We start from the raw sequence: 19,929 nt of genomic DNA, 5'->3' as shown, positions 1-19,929 counted from the left end.
GAGTTGTCGGACTGGACTCTGACAGGAAGACCCGCAATCTGGATGTCCAGAATCGCAGAGCTAGACGAGCTGCCCGAATCTCTAATAGATTGATTGGCAGGGTCCTTTCTGTCTGGGACCATATTCCCTGAACAGACGCTTCCTCTAGGACTGCTCCCCAACCGAGAAGACTGGCGTCCGTGGTTACGACCTTCCTGGTTACCGGTGGGAAAGATTTCCCACTTTCCAAGTTGCTGGTTCTTAACCACAAAGAGAGGTTCCATAGAACCTGTGGAGATAGAACCATAGGCTGATCCAGGGTTCGAGCTGACTTGTCCCAGGCTTTTAGAATACTGTTCTGGAACACTCTGGAGTGGAACTGTGCATATGGCACTGCGCTGAAGGATGACACCATTTTGCCTAGTAACCTCATGCACAGCCGAATAGAAGTTGTTAGTTCTTTTTTCACCTATGGAGGCAACCTTTAAGGGAGGAAGAAACACCTTTTCTTGAGCGGTGTCCAAGACCAGACCCAGATACACCAAGGCTTGGGTCGGCAAAGAGCTGACTTGTCCATATTTAGCATCCAACCTAGGCGTTGTAAAACCCGTACTGTTCTTGACACGTTTTGAACCAGTATGGGGCGAGAGCATTCCCTTAGAAGATCGTCCAGATATCCTACTACGGAGACTTTCTGAGACCTTAGAGAAGCCAACACCAGGGCCAGAATCTTTGTGAAAACCCTGGGGGCCGAGGCCAGACCGAAAGGTAGTGCCACAAATTGGAAATGACTGCCCTCTACAGCGAAGAGTGAGAAACTTTGATGTGGACCAAAGATCGGCACATGAAGGTACACGTCCTTCATATCTATGGACGCTAAATAGTCTCCCTTTCTCAGGGATTTTATTATCGAACGAACCGACTCCATGCGGAAGGATCGGACGTCTACAAAGAAGTTGAGAGCCTTGAGGTCCAAAATGGGCCTTACTTCCCCATTTGGTTTCGACACGGTAAATAGGTTTGAGTAAAACCCCTTGAATCTTTCCTCGTGCGGAACCTTTACAATTACCCCCTGCATCAGCAGATGGTGTAAAGCTAGGAATAGGCATCTTCTTTTCTCTGGATCTGACGGAACCCTTGAGTACAGAAACCGATTCGGGGGGGATCTCCCGGAGCTCTATTATGTAACCGTATTTTACAGTGGAAATGACCCATCTGTCTTGAACCAGTTCTTCCTAGGCCTCCCCAAACAGCCGAAGCCTGCCCCTCACCCGTGAGAGCGGGGGCGCTCCTTAAAGGTAGACTTGGAGTTGGGCTTGGGTGTCTTTTGGGTCCAGGGTTTCTTCTGACCCTGGGGTCTTTTAAACCCAGATGGCTTAGGCCGTCGATACCTCTTAGGGGAAGAAGCACCAGGTCCTGGAGCCTTAGGAATTTTATAAGAGGGTTGCTTCCCTTGCTTTTTAATAGGGAGCAGGGCACTCTTTCCTCCAGAGATCTTTTAGATATACTTATCCAGATCCTCGCCAAACAAGCGCTCTCCATGGAATGGAAAAACTGCGAGTAGCCTTTTGCATAGCGTCTCAGCAGACCAGTTCTTTAGCCACAAGACTCTGCGCATATGAATCGACAGTAACGCAAAACGAGACATCTGTTGAATTGAGTCTTTTAATGCGTCTACTGCAAAACATAAGGCATGAGGAATCTCCGATAACTCCGCAGCAGATTCCTCCTGGCAAGGTATGTTCCTTACCAACCTTTTAAAGCGATCCTTTAGGGATTGGAAATCCCAATAGCTGCAACTGCTGGCTGAACTGCTGCACCAGCCACCGAAAAGGAGGCCTTTAATAAGGCATTATCCACTGGACAGGTTAAACTTTTATTTACAGAAGATATGGCAGTGTCCACCAAAGGTGTGCCCCATTTCTTCCTGAACCTCTCCTCCATATGATATAAGACAGAAAACCTTTTTGGAGGCAAGTATATCCTGTCAGGGTGCTCCCAGTCCGCGTAAACCACCTGCTCCAGTAACGGATGCAAAGGGAACGCTTGGGAAATTTGCTGAGGTCGCAAAGATCCCAAAGTAGAATAGGAGAGTGCAGACTCCTGAACTGGGGGTAACTTAAACCCAATTCGTACCATCTCAATTAGAGATTGGATAAACAATTTTTGGGAATGGGAGGCTGAAATTGGCTCTTCAGAGCCCGAGTCCTCGGCCGAGGATCCTTCAGCCTCTCCTTCCTCTTGGTCCTTCATGACCACCTCTTCCAAATCCTCTGCCCATTCTGGTTCCAGATCACCTGGACCCATCTGGCTATAAGAGTCCTGGTGCTCTAGTGACTCTCCACTTGGCCCAGGCTCAGGGGAGGGAGATCTATTACGTTTCCTCCCCCCCCTGTGTTAGAGAGGCAATCATGCCAGCTATTTTGCCCTCAAGGCCCGCTAAGGCAGATGCCAAATCCTCCTTTGTAACATAAGCCGAGGCAGGTATATTGGTAGTGGCCACTATGCCTGACAGATGCCGCAGGTCTTTCAGGAGAAACTGAGGCTGCATCAGCATGGGGTTGGTCTCCTGTTTTTAAAGGAGGTACTCTTACCCCTGTGCTTGCCTTGTTCCCTAAACCTCGTTTTCTGGAAGACATTGCTTACACACGAGAAAGAAAAGGAGTACTCCCCACAAACTATAACCAGCCTTTTAACCTGTCACCACTGTGTCCAAAACCACCAGACTCACGTGCCCAACTACCGCTCTGTGTTGTCCACGCGCACGCCAGGAGCTCCATGCCTATAAAGCATTAGCTTGAGAGTGAGCGTGCACATCAGCGACCGGCGGCACGCCCACCGCATGCTCAAGGTTACCAGCAGTTTCAAAGGGAAATACACACACACACACACATATATACCAGGCCCAATCTTCCCCCATCACGGCGGGTAGCGCCTCTAAGGACCTTCAGGGACCGGGTCCCCCATATATTGGGGTCCACACCTCTGGACCTGTAAAGCACCCTTTCTGGTTTACCTTGGGCAAGATTGACCAGGAATACCAACTTAACAAGGGACCAGCGCCTATATAGGACACATTACAAGCAATACCTCGTACTTGAACCGAGGTTCGGGTACCATCCACTTTAGCTTGTTAAGCCATCCGACTGGATCCGATTATAACGTCCTCAGTGGGACATTTTTTTTTTTTTTTTTAAAGAAATTTGAAGAGCTTCAAACAGCCATGACCATCATCTTCAAGACACTGGCAAAAAAACGGAGGTACTTTCGGTATAGGAGGGGTTATATGGGAGGAACCGTATTACTATTGGTTGCCAGTGTCCAATCACCTAAAGGTAAGCGTATAACCCACATAGTCATTATTATGGTGCTCTGTGTCCCGTGATGTACGATAAAGAAAATTACATTTCTACAAAGTGAATAGAATCTTAGAGAATTGCCATAGTGTCCCAACAATTGTTATCTATGTGCAGTAAGCCTGCGTTGATCTGCGAGGAGTAATGGAAGCTTTGGCGCTGCTATTCAGGCAGGAGCGGGGCACTTTAACCCCCCTAGAAGGGGTTAAAAGCGACTGTGTAGCGCCGCTGCCGAAGCGCCTGCCATTCATTTCAATGGGCAGGGGTGGTGGAGGAGCGGTGTATACACCGCTCAAAAGATGTTGCTTGCAGGACTTTTACTAAGTCCTGCAAGTGTTAAAGCACTCAGGCTTTTACACTGGGGCTGCAGAGGAGGCGTTTTTCAGGCGCTTTACAGGAGCTATTTTTAGCCCTTTAGCGCCTGAAAAATACCTCAGCGTGAAAGGGGTCCAAAGCAGCTCTGTACTGAGCATAAAGGTCAGCTGTCCGCATGCAAAAAAGAGCAACTTGTTATACTTGCAGACCACTAGCCGCCACATTGTTCCATCGTTGGAGCCCCCAAAATGCAAAAATAACACCTATTTTCTAAAATTCGATACTGGCTTAGGGTTAGGAACACCTGACACACACACAAATGGCAAGTATCCACTCAGGCAGAACGCATTGCATTATGGGAGGCTGGATAAAGTTACACACATGCCCCATACTCAGAGATACCAAGTTTTAGACAAAAAAAGTAGTGGATCGGAACAGCAGAAAGTGCTTGCTGTTCAGCTTACTGTTGCTTGGATTACTTTTTACATGATGCAGAGCTGTTTTATTATAAATATCTTGTGTTTTTACTAAAGGTTGAGGTATGCACTAAATGATTGCAGCTCAGTTTGCTAAAGCACTATGTATCATAAATTGCATTTTTTTTAAAATACGGATTTAATGCTAGCCATTCGATATACGAAAAATCATTCAAACCCATTTTCGAAAAACGAACATTCGGCCGTGAGAGCAAACGATAGTGCCATCATGTAATCACTGATAAATCGTTCAATGGACTTAAATGAATCAATTTTTTGTTTGTTTTTTCACATATACCTAGTGCAAACAGTTTGGACGAGAAACACATTAACCTTTCAATTTATCATTCGACAGAAAATTTCCAAACTTGTCCAACTAATTTGTGTCCATTAACTATCCGAAAAACGAACAAACTGTCTAAATGACCAAATTCCAGGACAATCTTTCAGTGTTGCTGATCTATTGCAGCCATTTCCTTTCTACATGCAAGCACTCCAGTGAAAGGTGCATGGCATTTCTCAGGGCAGAATTCCTCAAGAGGCCAGCTGACCATGCCTGTATAATAAAAACAGCCACTTACGGCCCCTTTCACACATGCCTTGGTTTCATCAGTTCAGTCAAATTTTTTCAAAGAACGAACAGATCTGTTTACATCAGTTCTTTACATCCACTTAACCGCTTGAGTCAGTTTTTGGTTTACATTAGAGCTGGCTAAAATGAGAATCACAATATTTTTTTTGCTTAGAATAAAGATCACGATTCTCTCGGCGTAACATTTTTCACATTATACAAAATTTAAAAATTGGGCTAAATTTACGGTTTAGGTTTTTTTAATTCAGGGAAATGTATTTTTTCCCCAAAAAATTGTGTTGGAAAGATCGCTGCGTGACATAAAATATTGCAACGATTGCCATTTTATTCTCTAGTGTGTCTGCTAAAAAAATGTATATAATGTTTGGGTGTTCTAAGTAGGGTTGTACCGATACTATTTTCCCAAAGTACTCGCCGATACCAATTCTATTCTTTAATGTCATGTGATAGTAGCACTGATGGGCACTGACTAATGGGCACGGATATGCCGCACTGACTAATGGGCACGGATATGCCGCACTGACTAATGGGCACGGATATGCCGCACTGACTAATGGGCACGGATATGCCGCACTGACTAATGGGCACGGATATGCCGCACTGATAGGTGCCACTAATGGGTAATGATAGGCGGAACTGATGGCCAGACAGTGGCACTAAAATGCAGCACTGATTGCATTGGCAATTGCTGGCATGACAAATGAATGACGAGAGACAATAACTTGAAGGATTCTGCAACTTGAGTATACAAGTGCTGCGACGCCCATCTTGGTACACCCTGCACTCAGCTGCAGAAAGCATACAGTCAGAAGGCAGCAGCAGACACCCCTTGTTATACCTACCCCATATAGTTAGTGACTGTCACTGTCAGTTTTTAAATGTAAAAGTCGGGTCTTTTTTTGCTATACTTCATTGCACCGAGAAGGAGCGGTCATTCAGGCCTATGAAGTATATAAAAAAAAATAATAAAAAAAACACGAGTGTTACATTTAAAAGCTGACACAATGACAGTCAGCGCCGGCAAGTGAGGAAGCCTGTCTGTACAGACTGCCCCCTCACACATAGTTCATGCTCTTTCTTCTTCACTATCTCTCCCCCCCAACTTCTACATGCTGAAACAAACAGTTCACGGCAGAAAATAAAGTGAAACCAGCAGAGATTACTGTAGCAGTGATGGATGAAAAAAGAAAAAAAAAAAAAAAAAGAGATGGTCAAGTAAGAGCATAAACTATGTGTGAGTCTCTTCTACAGATAACAAATTTATCATTATCATTTCTGACAAATTAAGCAGAAACCTGAGCTAGGATACAGTATGGCTGATCCAGAAAACAGTAATACTAAATAAGGATGTTGAAGAGGGACCTAGTGACTATCGGAGATGGTTGTACCACAGGGATGACCAACCAAAGTTACAAATCTCTTGCCATCCCTACATATATCTGGTGTTCCCCGCGGGACATACAGTGCTTTGAAAAAGTATTCATACCCCTTGAAAATTTTCCACATTTTGTCATGTTACAACCACAAATGGAAATGTATTTTATTGGGATTTTATGCGATAGACCAACAGAAAGTGGCACATAGTGGAAAAATAGAATGCTGGATAGCCGCACTCCAAAAAAGTTTACCTTTATTAAAAAATGAATATCAAAGCATCACAGGGCAATACAGACTAACTGCACAGCTGCTGACGCGTTTCACACCAGATATGGTGCTTAGTCATAGCTATGACTCTCCTAGTCATGTCCTGTGGCATCCGTGCTGTCTCCTGCAGCCTCGCCACGTGTAATGGCACCAGCCCCCCCCCCCCCCCCCCGCCGGAGCTCACCAAGGGAACGCCGCATCTCTGCCTCTCTCCATGCCTGGGCTCAGAAGGAGGATGGATCCAGGACACCCCCGCCCACTGTCAAGGAGGGTTGCCTGTGGCCATTAACCCGACCTCCTCCACCTACAAAAACTAAGTGTGCACTCACCCCCGCAGCTGCCCAGAGGCTTCCAAGGCTTTCTCCCTGCTGCAGCCTGAGACCCCTGCCCCAGCCCAGCCTTTGAGAGATGGAGCCTCCGGTGGTCCCTTCGGATGGAGGAAACACCAAGACCGACCAGGGACCTGAGGGACTACCTTAAAAGACTAATTGGCAATGTGTTTCCTGTTTGGAGGGAGGAACTCCATCTCTCAAGGACTGACCTGGAAGACGACTGAGGGGAAAATGATAAAGGGTTTTACATTTTTTTTTACAAACACCTAAAAAGTGTGGCATGCATTTGTATTAAGCCCTTTTATAGTGGAAACAATTGCCTTCAGAAGTGACCTGATTAGTAAATAGAATCCACCTGTGTGAAATTTAATCTCAGTATAAATACAGCTGTTCTGTGAAGCCCTATCAAGACATGGCCGTCCACCTAAACTGACAGGCTGGGCAAGGAAAGCATTAATCAGAGAAGCAGCCAAGAGGCCCAAGGTAACTCTGGAGGAGCTGCAGAGATTCACAGCTCAATTGGTAGAATCTGTCCACAGGATAACTATTAGTCGTGCACTCCACAAATCTGGCCTTTATGGAAAAGTGGCAAGAAAAAAGCCGAAGTCACGTTTGCAGTTTGCAAGAAGCCATGTGGGGGACACAGCAAACATGTGGAAGGTGGTGTTCTGGTCAGATGGGACCAAAATTGAACTTTTTGGCATAAAAGCAAAATACTATATGTGTCAGAAAACTAACACTGCACATCACCCTGAACACTCTATTCCCACCGAGAAACATGGTGGTGGCAGCATCATGTTGTGGGGATGGTTTCTTCAGTAGCGACAGGGAAGCTGGTTTGATGGGAAGATGGATGGGGCCAAATACAGGGCAATCTTAAAAGAAAACCTGTTATCAGTCTGCAAAAGACTTGAGACTGGGGCGGAAGTTCACCTCCCAACAGGACAATGACCCTAAACCTACAGCCAGAGCTAAAATGGAATGGTTTATTAGATCAAAGCATATTCAGGTGTTGGAATAGCCCAGTCAAAGTCCAGACATAAATCCAATTGAGAATCTGTGGCAAGACTTAAAAATTGCTGTTCACAGATGCTCTCCATCCAATCTCACAGAGCTTGAGCTATTTTGCAAAGAATGGGCAAAAATGTAACTTTAGATGTGCAAAGCTGGTAGAGACATACCCAAAAAGACTTGCAGCTGTAATTGCAGCGAAAAGGTGGTTCTACAAAAGTATTAACTCAGGGGCTGAATACAAATGCACACCACACTTTATAAATATTGATTTGTAAAAAATGTTGAAAACCATTTATCATTTCCTTCCACTTCACAATTCTGTGTGACTTTGCATTGGTCTGTCACATAAAATCCCAATAAAATACATTCAGGTTTTTGGTTGTAACATGACAACATGTGGAAAATTTCAAGGGGTGTGAATACTTTTTCAAGGCACTGTATATAGGTGCTGCACCTGGCTGTGGAAGTGAACTTTGGGCTCCTGTGGAATTACTAGTGACTGTTCGGTCCTATGGATCGGTTGTGAATTCTTGAGATTTTAAGTACACTTTAATTATTGTGGACTTACACCTTTGACAATCCTCATGTATACAAGATAGCTTTGCTCTGCCTATTCTCTTTTTAGGTTTGCTATGTAATGTTTGTGAACTGGTGCCCACAATTGAACTGCATATTCTAGATTAGGTCTTAATACTTTGTACAGGGGCAAAATGTCTCTCTGTCTGCAGTCCATACCTAAGCCTTTAACTGACACAAGTTGCTTACACGTTAAAATCCGTTATTTTTTGCTAGAAACTACTTTTGCTAAAAACGCCATTCCTGGCGTGCGTGCCATGAGCCCGGAAGTGACGTCAGCGATACCGGAAATAGCGTCAACGTTTCGCCCTCCCACAGGGCGTCATCAAAGGGGTCTTTGATGACGCCCTGTGGGAGGGCGAAACGTTGACGCCATTCCGGGATCACTGACGTCATTTCCGGTCTCGTGGAATGCACATCAGGAACGGCGTTTTTATACTAACAGCTCCATGCTTGATGCCTGTTTGATCTTACTTTTTGTAAGTATCCATCCCCTTGTTCAAATAAACTTTTTTTAATGGTACTTCACTATCAGTTCCATTCCTTTTTCACTTCTGGGTACTTGTTTGCCTGGCTGAGAAATCTCACCAAGGAACCCTGAATCTGATGATCTGACTTCTTACCTGCTATTTCAAGGCATCCATACCAAGCTTTAAGTGACCCACCAGACTGAAAAGCTGGGGATATATGAGAGGGTGTTGCGCACCTAAATTTTCTGAAGCACTTTTTTCCCTTCACTTTGGATTGGAGCATCTTTAGTCACTTGTTTTGGACTTTGTTTTGTTTTACTATTTATTTTTATTTTTCACTTGTGTATGCGAGCGCTATATTTATATCCATTTACCCTCCATGATAAATACAGCCCTAAGTCCCCATTCACACTGGTGCGACTTGCCATGCGATTTGACAGTTCCAAATCGCATAAGTCTCACCTTATTGTTGGTAAACAATCCGTTCAAATTTGTGCGACTTTGCGGTGCTGCACCGATTTGAAAAAAGGTTTCTGCACTATTTCTTGCAAGTTCAGGTGCGACTTGCATAAACATCTATGCATGAAGTCACACAGATGTCAGGCAAGTCGCACAGGAAATTGCACTGACCTGCTGCTTTAAAACTGTGCCACTTCAAGTGAAGTAGCTTGATTTCAAAGTCGCACTCAGTGTGAACCAGGGCTTAGTGTTCTCTAGTTCTAGGCTTAGAGGGTGCTTAGAACAGAAGTTAAAGGAATTTCTGCTTACACCGCCTTAAAACTGTTCCCCTCCCCCTCCTATGCTAACTAACCTGTGTAAGAAAGATGTATATACTTAACTATTTTCAGCCGCTCAGGTCTGGTCACATAATCTCCCCTGTGTCAGTCAGTGGAGACTGCAAACGAGAGGAGATCGCACTCCAAAAACTACTAATAAAGCCTGGAACGATGATGTCAATGGCCCATCTGTTGTCAGTGCTCCCTCCTCTCCAATGAAGCCGCGCTTGCTGACACAGGGATGCGAATCACATGACCAGACAGGAGCAGCCTTAAAATATACTAACTGAGCCGCCCCCACACTCCTTCCCCCAGCACTTTATAAAGATGGAAAAGGGATATAAAAAGAGATATCCAAAGCCTTGAATATGCCAGTCAGTACCGTTCAATCACCTATTAAGAAGTGGAGAAATCAGGGATCTCAATACCAAGCCAAGGTCAGGTAGACCAAGACAGATTGCAGCCACAACTGACAGAAGAAATGCTCGGGATACAAAAGAACCTACAGGACACCTCAGGAGAAATACAGGTTGCTCTGGAAAAAGATGGTGTGATTGTTTCAAGGATGATACTTACTTGGATGTAACCTGAAAAATTTTTTTTTATCATACTGTAGAGTATAAGATTTCCTATCATTTGAGCCCAGTCTTGCCACACAGAGTAAGGCCCCATTCACACTAGCGCGTTTTTTGATGCATTTTGCAGAAATGCACGGGAATTTTTTAACATGGGTTCCTATGGAACATGTTCACATCAATGCTTTTTTGTATCTCCGCGTTTTTGGAAAGGGTCGGGGACTTTTTCTCATGCAAAATGCAGCGTTTTGCATGTAATGGTTTTCAATGGACAAGCATCAAAAACGCAAGTGCACCTTTTTTGCAGCGTTTTTGATGCGTTTTTGGTGCGTTTTTGCCGTTTTTTTTTTTTTTTTTTTTATTTTTTTTTTTTTGTAATTTTTTTGTAAGACTGTAAAAAAAATGAAAAAAAAAAAAACGCAAAACGCAAATCGCGGCAAAAACGCGGCAAAAACGCCGCTAAAACGCGGCAAAAACGCGGCTCAAAAACGCGGCAAGCATGAAAAAAAAACCTCCAAAAACGCTCAAAAGCAACATGCATAGGTGTGAATCGAGCCTTAATCCATCTCTGAGCAATCCCCTTTTATTGTTCAGTGAGAAAAATCTTGACAAAGTGAGAAAAACTTTGTCAAATACTCCCCCTTGCTGTGAGTGACAGCCTAAGACACAGGCAGTATTTTTAAATTCCCTCCACTCCTTTCTTCAGCAGCTCTGCAAGGATTGGCTGTTCCACACCTCAGCATGATTTGGCATGCTGAAGTCATGTGGTTACTTTCCTGTATTTTCACTGGATGTTAGAGATCATAGCAGAAGTTCAATGTTAGAAATACACAGGGGAGTGTAGAGGTGGGCGGGGAGTCTACTGACATCAGGACTCCACCCACCGAGCTCTAGACAACAGACCCACCCACAGAATCTGCAGTTTTTCAGCTCTCATAACAGACAGAGGGGAGACATTAGACAGGTAAAGATACATGCGGGAGGCATGTATATCCTTATTGATAACCCCTATGGCAGTAGTTTAGAAAGGATGACATTGGGTTTACATCCACTTTAAACAAAAATGAGCTGCATGGTCGAGTTGTCAGAAAGAAGCCTTTACAACGCCAATGCCTCAAAAAAGACCGGTTACAATATGCCGACAACACCCTGACACACCTCATAGCTTCCAGCAAACTGTAATCTGGAGTGACAAGACCAAAATAGAGCTTTATGGTCACAACCATAAGCACTATGTTTGGAGAGGGGACAACAAGGCCTATAGCAACAAGAATATCATCCCCATTGTGAAGCATAGTGGAGGCTCACTAATGTTTTGGGGTGTGTATGCTCTAAAGGCACAGTGAATCTTGTGAAAATTAATGGCAAGATGAATGCAGCATGTTATCAGAAAATACTGGCAGACAATTTGCATTCTTCTCCAAGAAAGCTGAGCATGGGAAGCGCTTGGACTTTCCAGCGTGACAATGACCCTAAGCACAAACCCAAGATGACCCTCCAGTGGTTATAGCTGAAAAAGGTGAAGGTTGTAGAGTGGCCATCACAGTCTCCTGACCTTAATATCATTGAGCCACTCCAGGGAGATCTCAAACGTTCGGTTCATGCAAGACAACCAAAGACTCTGCATGGCACCATGGGAATGGGCAGCTATACCACCTGAAAGAATGTGGGGCCTCATAGAAACCTATTAAGAAAGACCCCATGCTGTCATTGATGCTAAAGGGGGAAATACACATTATTAAGCACTAAGGGCATACAGACTTTTGAATAGGGGTAATTTAATTTGTTCACTTGTGGTCATGTTTTGTTTACGATTGTGCCATTCTCTTATGACCTACAGTTGAATACAGTATGACTCCCATAAGAAATGCGTTTTGCCTGCTCACTCATGTTTTCTTTAAAAATGATACATACTGTATATTACTAATTACCCAGGGGTATGCATACTTTTGAGTACAACTGTATATTTAACCTTGCAGAAGGATGTTAATCAAAAAGGGCACAAGAGACACATGCACACTAATCTCAGCTTCCATCCAGTTATCCCAGAGGGGTTTTTTTTCTCCAATTCTGCATTGGAACATGTGGTGTACGCCCAAAATCATCTATGTCATTGAGGGTGGATGTATGCGATTGTTATACTGTAGAAGGAATTTGTACACAAATAATGTGTCTTTGTATGTATCTTAACTCTAATTTTGATTTTAATGATACCATAGAATCTTCTTCACCTTGTTCTCCTGGGGGGGCGTGTCTGGACGTGCACCGAGGAGGACGCGAGTTAACTGAGCTCCTCAACAACAAACAGAATCCGCTGCCATCCGGACACCAATTTACTTTTTGAGGCTCCATCACCCCTATACAGCTTTCCGGACCCCCCCTGCTATACTCCGGGAGGGGTCTTTCCGGGCTCCAGCTACAAACCCTGATCCGGGCCTGTGAATCGCGCTACGCCGGGATCCCGGTCGCCATCTTGGGGCCTACAACCTGCACGGAGCCTCCGGCCTTGCGTCCCTAGGACCCGGACGCTGAGTGGGCATCTGCCTTGGGTCGGTGGCCCCCCGTCCCGCCGGAGATTGCCGGGATCGACGGCGGTACTCTGCCCGCGAATCCACGGCTTTGCTTCCCTGAGGCCGATCGCCATCCTGCGGCCTGCAACTCGAACGGAGCCTCCGGCCTGTGGTATTCATGATCCGGACACCAATCAGAAGCTGGGACACAGTGAGTAACAACATCCTCCCCCTACCCATGCACCAAGCGGACACTAGACTCTTCCTTTAGAAGCGGCGCCCACCCGGCCGGGTGAAGCCACTAGGAAAGTCCGCGGCTCCGGCCTACCTCTGGAAGCCGGCGGCCATCTTAGTGCTCCACATACACCTTTCATCAAACCTCACTGAAGCTCCCATATTGTTTCCTGCAGCAGGATCTCCCCCCTCAAAGAGCTGTGCTACATACTATATGCTGGGACACTGATTATAGATTCCAATTATTTTTTTTATTTTTTTTTTCTTTTCTGAGCCCCAAATAACACTGCAGCTCCTGACTGACCGCTGCCGCTGGGAGGATTCATGGTTCTGGCCTGCATCTGGAGACCAGAAGCCACCTTTGCGCCCCTAGTGAGAACCCCTTTGCACGCTGATAACACCTTGATGAATATGTAAATTCGCTCAAATGTGAGGGGGGTGCTCTCTGCAGCTATCGGCCATATAGTTCCAACTATGCCCGCAAAATCATCTAAACGCCGGTCTGCCCCAGTTAAACGTCCAAACAAGAGATCACTACTCAATCCAGCCTCTACTGGCTCTATTCAACAATACTTAGCCAACGCACGTGGTAACCAAGCCAGAACCTCGAGAACAAGCGCTTCCCCATCATCCCGCGCCGCATCGGCGAGAGGGAGCTCTCCGGCATCCTCCTACTGCTCGGATCTCATGGATGATCCTGGATCCCCCGTGGGCTCTGAAATGTCTGTACTTATGAGCGGTCTCAAAAAAGAACTGGCAAGCATGTTTCACGGTTTGGAGAAATCCATTAAAAAAGAAATAACTGCAGTTAGATCGGATATGTCACATATCTTGGTCAGAGTGGAGGAAACAGAGCAGCGACAAGATACGCAAGCAGTAGCTATCAAAGAATTGCAGGACACTGTTACCCAGCTGGCGTTCGCTCATCGGGCATCTTTATATAAGCTTGAAGACCTCGAAAACCGTAACCGTAGAAATAATATACGTGTTAGAGGTCTACCGGAAGCCACTGGAGACTCTGATCTTGAACATTCAATAAGGGGCATTTTCAATACTATTCTGGGTAAACCTGCCACTGCATCGTTACGCTTTGACCGTGTGCATCGTGCTCTACGTCCACGTAATGCTAACTCAGATCTGCCCAGGGATGTTATATGTCGCCTGCATTACTTTGAAGATAAAAATGCCATCATGGTGAAGATGCGGGGACTCCCTAATATTGACTTTGACGGTGCAAATATTACCATCTATCCAGATCTTTCCAAAGACACTCTAGATCGTCGCAGAGCCCTCAAACCGCTCCTTGACCGACTACGCTCCGACGGGATCACCTACAGATGGGGCTTTCCTGCCTGCCTGATTGCCATAAAAAATGGTCGCTCCCACACGCTGAGATTTCCTGAGGAACTTTCATCTTTTCTGCAGGAGCTACATCTCCCACCCATGGAACTCCCAGGCTGGCAGGACCCAATTCCTAAATTCTCCTGCCCTATTGACGCTCATTGGCAAAAAACCCCCTCAAAGAAAAAGTGCACTTCTCTCCCGGGCTCTGCACAAAAACATGGCTGAACCATTTACTTTTTCAACTATATCTTTATTGTTAATGTGGACGGAGTCTCTCCTACAAGGTCTCTAGGAGAAGGAGAGGGAGGGAGAAAAACTCTTGTTTTTGTATGTTTATTTTTTTTTTATAGAGCCCGACTTTGGCCGATATGTTTTTCCTACTCCTACCTGCCAATTTTTGGCTAAAACGGTCTCGAAGCTACTCTGACCGGTGTTTGATCTCCCTCTCTCCCTTTTTTTTTTTTTTTTTTTCTTTTGGATTATATGGTTCTAGCCCTAAGCTGGTTTACATTTTTGATAACCTGAAGGATGCACGTTGTTCATACTGATTCTTGTTGTATTTGTACTATTTGTACGGTTTTCCATACTTCTAACTGGAACTTAATGTTTTCTTGCTATTAGCAAGTTATCTGTTAATTTGTTTCTACTACAGGCCATGCGCTGCTGGAGCGCACACCCCTCGCTACCTCCCCCTTACAGCGTAACCTCGCCCCCATCTCCTTTTGGGATAGACGAGTGCGAACGGCCCTAAAGTTGCCCCATTCTATCCCTGCTCAGGGATTGGGATGGCCTTTCGCTCTCTCCTTCCCCAACGGGACCACTGCAGATTTCTGCGTGACATTCATTCATCTCCCACAGGTTCTTTGATTTGTATGTACATTTTCTACATATGCTTATCCTTTTCCTTTCCTCTTCATCTCTCTCTTTACTTACTCTCTCTTCCCTCTCCTCCTCCACCTTCTCCTCTCTGCTGGCGTGCCTGGCTAATCTATTTGAAGGCTGACACCTTATTTCCATATGGCTAGGGTAAAGATAGTATCCTATAACGTCAGGGGTCTTAATGTTGCTGCTAAGCGACACCAAGTATACCGGGAACTGAAACAAGCTACATGTTCCATTGCCTTTCTTCAGGAAACCCACTTAACTCACACGACATCCGTTAAACTAACGTCACCTAACTTTCCACAGTGGTATTACAGCCTATCGGACACTAATAAAGCTAAGGGGGTAGCTATTGGTTTTTGCAGAAACGCGCCCTTTAGGTTATCTGAAATGCTTGCAGATGATCATGGTCGTTTTCTTTTTCTTAGGGGTTTTATTGGAAATACTCAATGCACTCTGGCAAACATATATTGCCCGAACCATAATCAACCAACCTTTTTATCCCATATACTGACTAAATTGTCACATTTTGCTAAAGGACTTACTATCCTAGCAGGGGACATAAACATGCCACTAGATCCCTCTATTGACACGTCACAAAATCGCTCTAATATTTCCTTCAAACGCCTGAAATTTGTGAAAAAACGGCTTCTTGATCTTCAATTAATGGACGTATGGCGCCTTCTTCATCCCAAGGAGAAGGATTTCTCACATTACTCCTCAACGCATCAATCATACTCTAGAATAGACAACATTTTCTTAGATCACTTTCACCTTCCTCTCCTACACTCTACTCATATAGGTACCGCGTCTATCTCAGACCATGCACCTGTCTCGATGACATTGACCATGCCTTCCCTACCCCGACGCACCACCAATTGGAAGCTAAATGACTCCCTTCTCTCTGATGAAGTGGAGGTTTCCATATTGGCCTCTCACTTATCGCAGTATTTCAAGGAAAACAAACCTTCTGATACCTCCCCCTCTATTGTGTGGGAGGCTCACAAGGCAACTATCAGAGGCCGACTCATTGAGCTTGGCGCTCGGAAGAAAAGGGAGCATGGTCAACAAATTGTCCAGGTTTTACAACAGATAGAGGCCCTTGATAAACAACATAAACTATCTCTACATACTGCACATCTCCAATCCCTCACACTTAAACGAGAGGAACTAAAATCCCTCCTTAACTTAGACACCAAGCGAAAGTTTCAACGCCTGTCACAGAGAGTCTACGAATGGGGGAATAAACCTAGCAGATGGCTAGCTAGATCGATAAAGAATAAGCAATCCCAATCATTTATTCCCAAAATCAAACTCCCGTCAGGTTCATTAGCTTATGCAACTCCAGATATCGCTAAAGCCTTCAGAAACTACTACTCGGACCTGTATAACGTCAAAAACGATTTGTCCTCTCTTCCTCATAAGGAGAGACGGAATCGTATGCTTTCCTACTTGGCAGAGGCTAATCTTCCTAAATTACCCATATCTGTCCTTAAAGAATTGGAAGCAGACTTCTCGGTAGAGGAGTTTCAAACAGCATTAAAGTCCTCCCCTTCCGGTAAAGCCCCTGGACCTGACGGGTTCACTATTCTTTATTATAAAACATTCAGTGACATCTTACTTCCTCACCTTTCTGCATATGCAAACTCTATCTCTCACTCTTCAGGTCTACGCCCAGAATCACTTTTATCCCACATCACTGTCATTCCCAAACCAGATAAGGATCCTACCCTGTGTAACAGCTATAGACCAATATCATTAATTAACGTTGACACTAAATTATTCGCCAAAGTCATGGCCAACCGTTTACTTCCCCTCATACCCAAATGGATCTCGGCCGACCAATCAGGTTTCATACCCTCTAGAGAAGCAAAAGATAATTCACTTCGGGCAATCTCCTTAATTCAATATGTACAACGCTGCTCCCAGCCCACCCTACTCCTTTCTACGGATGCTGAGAAGGCTTTCGATAGGGTGGACTGGGAGTACCTTAAATTGACCTTACGCCACTTTGGCCTAGGACCTAAAATGTTCCACCGTATCTCATCCCTATACTCTGATCCCTCAGCTCAAATTAGAATTAATGGGACGTTGGGTGACCCCTTTGCTATACACAATGGAACTAGACAAGGATGTCCTCTCTCCCCTCTCCTGTTTGCTATTTCCTTAGAACCCTTCTTGGCTACAATTAGGAACAATGCTAATATCAAAGGCATACAAATAGGCAACAAATCCCACAAATATGCAGCTTATGCAGATGATGTTCTATTTTTTATCCAACAACCACGTACTTCGATCCCCAATTTGATGTCTGAATTTTCCTCGTTCCACTCAATTTCCAACTTCAAAATAAACCTATCTAAATCGGAAATTTTAAACATTAACATCCCTAAGTCTGAGGCCCTCTCGCTCAAACCCCTCTTTCCATTTAGATGGGAACAAAAATGTATAAAATACTTAGGCATTTATCTTACCCCCAAGCTCCACTCTCTTTTTCGATATAATTATATCCCCATGCTAAATAGGATCAGAAATGACTTACGAAACTGGTCCAACCTGTCTCACACCTGGTTAGGGAAAGTAAGTATAATTAAAATGAATATTTTACCTCGCATTCTCTTCCTTTTTCAAATGCTACCATTGAATATTCCAGTGGGGTTTTTTTCTATCTTACAATCCATGGTTTCCCGTTTTATCTGGAAGGACAAACATCCTAGAATATCCAGGGAGACATTGTTTCGTTCCAAATGCTCAGGTGGCCTGGCACTTCCCAATTTCAAAGCATATTATCAAGCGACTATATTGGCCAGGCTAGCTGGGTGGAAATATGCTCTTAACTCCAAGTTATGGGTACAAATTGAGTATTTCTTGAGTGGCATGGACCTCTCAGTGGCTCCCTGGATACCCAAATCCCACAGAAACCTTGCTCGCACTACCTCGACTCTCACCATATCCTCTTTAGATGTCTGGGACGCCTTACATAAAAAACTCTCTTGGGCTTATGACTCCCCCCTATTACCTCTCCTTAATCATACATACTTTTTGCCGGGTCTTCTAGATTCAGGTTTTAAGACATGGAGACTGGAAGAACCTCTTTTGCTCCACCATATTCTTAATGGTAATGTACTAAAACCACTATCTATGATCCTCGCCCCTAAACCTGTCACGTATCTAGATGAATGGAGATACCACCAGATACAACACTTCCTAAGCTCTCTCGCTACTCCACTTAGGGGCGTTAGTGATTTAAACGATATAGAAGCAATATTTTATCCAAAAGACCCTCCCCTACATAGCATTTCGCTATTTTATAAAGCCCTTATCGCTCTTCAAAATCCCGGATTCCCACATTACTTGACTAAATGGGAAGCTGAATTTGATTTTCCCCTGACGGATATTCAAAAGGATAGGATCTTACAATTAGCCCACACCTCGTCCCTAGCCTCAAAAATGTCGGAGGTCAACTATAAGTTGCTCACTAGATGGCATTACACCCCAGTTAGAATGCACCAAATGTTTCCTGCCAGTTCCCCTATGTGCTGGAGGAACTGTGGGAACAGAGCTACCCATGCACACATATGGTGGTTCTGTCCATTTATCCGTCCATACTGGGATGCCATTCGTGATCTGATCTTTCAGATTGCCGACGTTCACATACCAAACGATCCCTGGGCTATCCTCTTCCATGTTACAAAAACTCCCATAAGGTCGTACAAACGCTCAATTATTCCTCATCTCCTGAACACTGCCAAGGCCTTGATTCCCACCTTATGGGGTCAACCAGTAATTCCTTCTATTAAAAACTGGCTACACATGATTGACAACGTACACCTCATGGAGAGTATCACCCACGACCTCAGAGGGACCTCTCAAAAACATTCCCTCATATGGGACTCATGGAAAAAATTTCAGACTACTTCCTCATATAAAAATCTCATTACCGAAACCCCTTAAACTAATCAATCAGAATTAGCCCCCTAGCATTGTTGTTCACCTCGCTAATACAACCTTCCTTTCGGTACATGGCCCTGCACGCCAGCATCCCTTCACCTCCCTTCTCTTTCTTTCCCACCTTTTTCCTTTTATTCCCTCCTCTTTTATATTTCCCCCCCTTTTTTTTTGCCTTTCAATTGTCTATTTTCAATAAACCAATGTATCATACTTTTTATGTAATTACACCCGACATATGGTACTCACATAGTATATACTCTCTGCCTAATCGGCTAGTACGTTGACTCTATGTATCTATTTAGAGGCAATTACGGAATTTTCCTAACTAATACGGTATGTGAGTACTGTCTCTCTTTTACTATGCTATTATTGTTAAAATGGAAATATTTTCTACTTTGAGTTATAATTATATCTCTGTTATATATTTTTCTTTAATAAAAACTTATTAAACAAAAAAAACCTTGTTCTCCTGATGAAGCTTGATGTTTTGTACATAGTAAGCCACAGGTTGGCCACTTATGGCTTAGTGTGTAAGGAGGGGATATTTGTTATTTTATTGTTCGATATCTATTGGGAAAGATAGCGAATATTTGTATATTTTAACAAATAGTATTGACATTGGAATGTTTTATCTTTTCGAGAATTAGTAGGATAAGAGCACCTGAAAAGTCCCCATGAGTTATTTTTAGTATTTTCAACCAGATTTTATATATAGGGAGTGCGATGCTTTCTAAAGTCCCCTGGCTGCACAATATATGGAAATAACTTTCAGTTCTCAGGCACCCCCTACTAAAAACAAATTATTGTAGATTTAGAGGGGAGGGGGTCCATTACATTGGTGGCCAGTGGGAAGGATCCCCATTTACAGTGGTGGCCATAATAGTACCTTTAGGGACAGCTAAA

General features: G+C 44.3%; 1 protein-coding gene across 2 annotated transcripts in view; it reads right to left on the bottom strand.

The window, feature by feature from the left end:
* Positions 1-19,929, bottom strand: part of ZZEF1 (zinc finger ZZ-type and EF-hand domain containing 1) — a 375,890-nt gene that overhangs the window by 318,987 nt on the left and 36,974 nt on the right. The window lies entirely within an intron of this gene.

This window comes from Aquarana catesbeiana, linkage group LG02 (genome assembly GCF_042186555.1).
Source record: "Aquarana catesbeiana isolate 2022-GZ linkage group LG02, ASM4218655v1, whole genome shotgun sequence".
Taxonomy (NCBI): Eukaryota; Metazoa; Chordata; class Amphibia; order Anura; family Ranidae; genus Aquarana; species Aquarana catesbeiana.
This window is presented reverse-complemented; position numbering and strand designations above follow the sequence as displayed.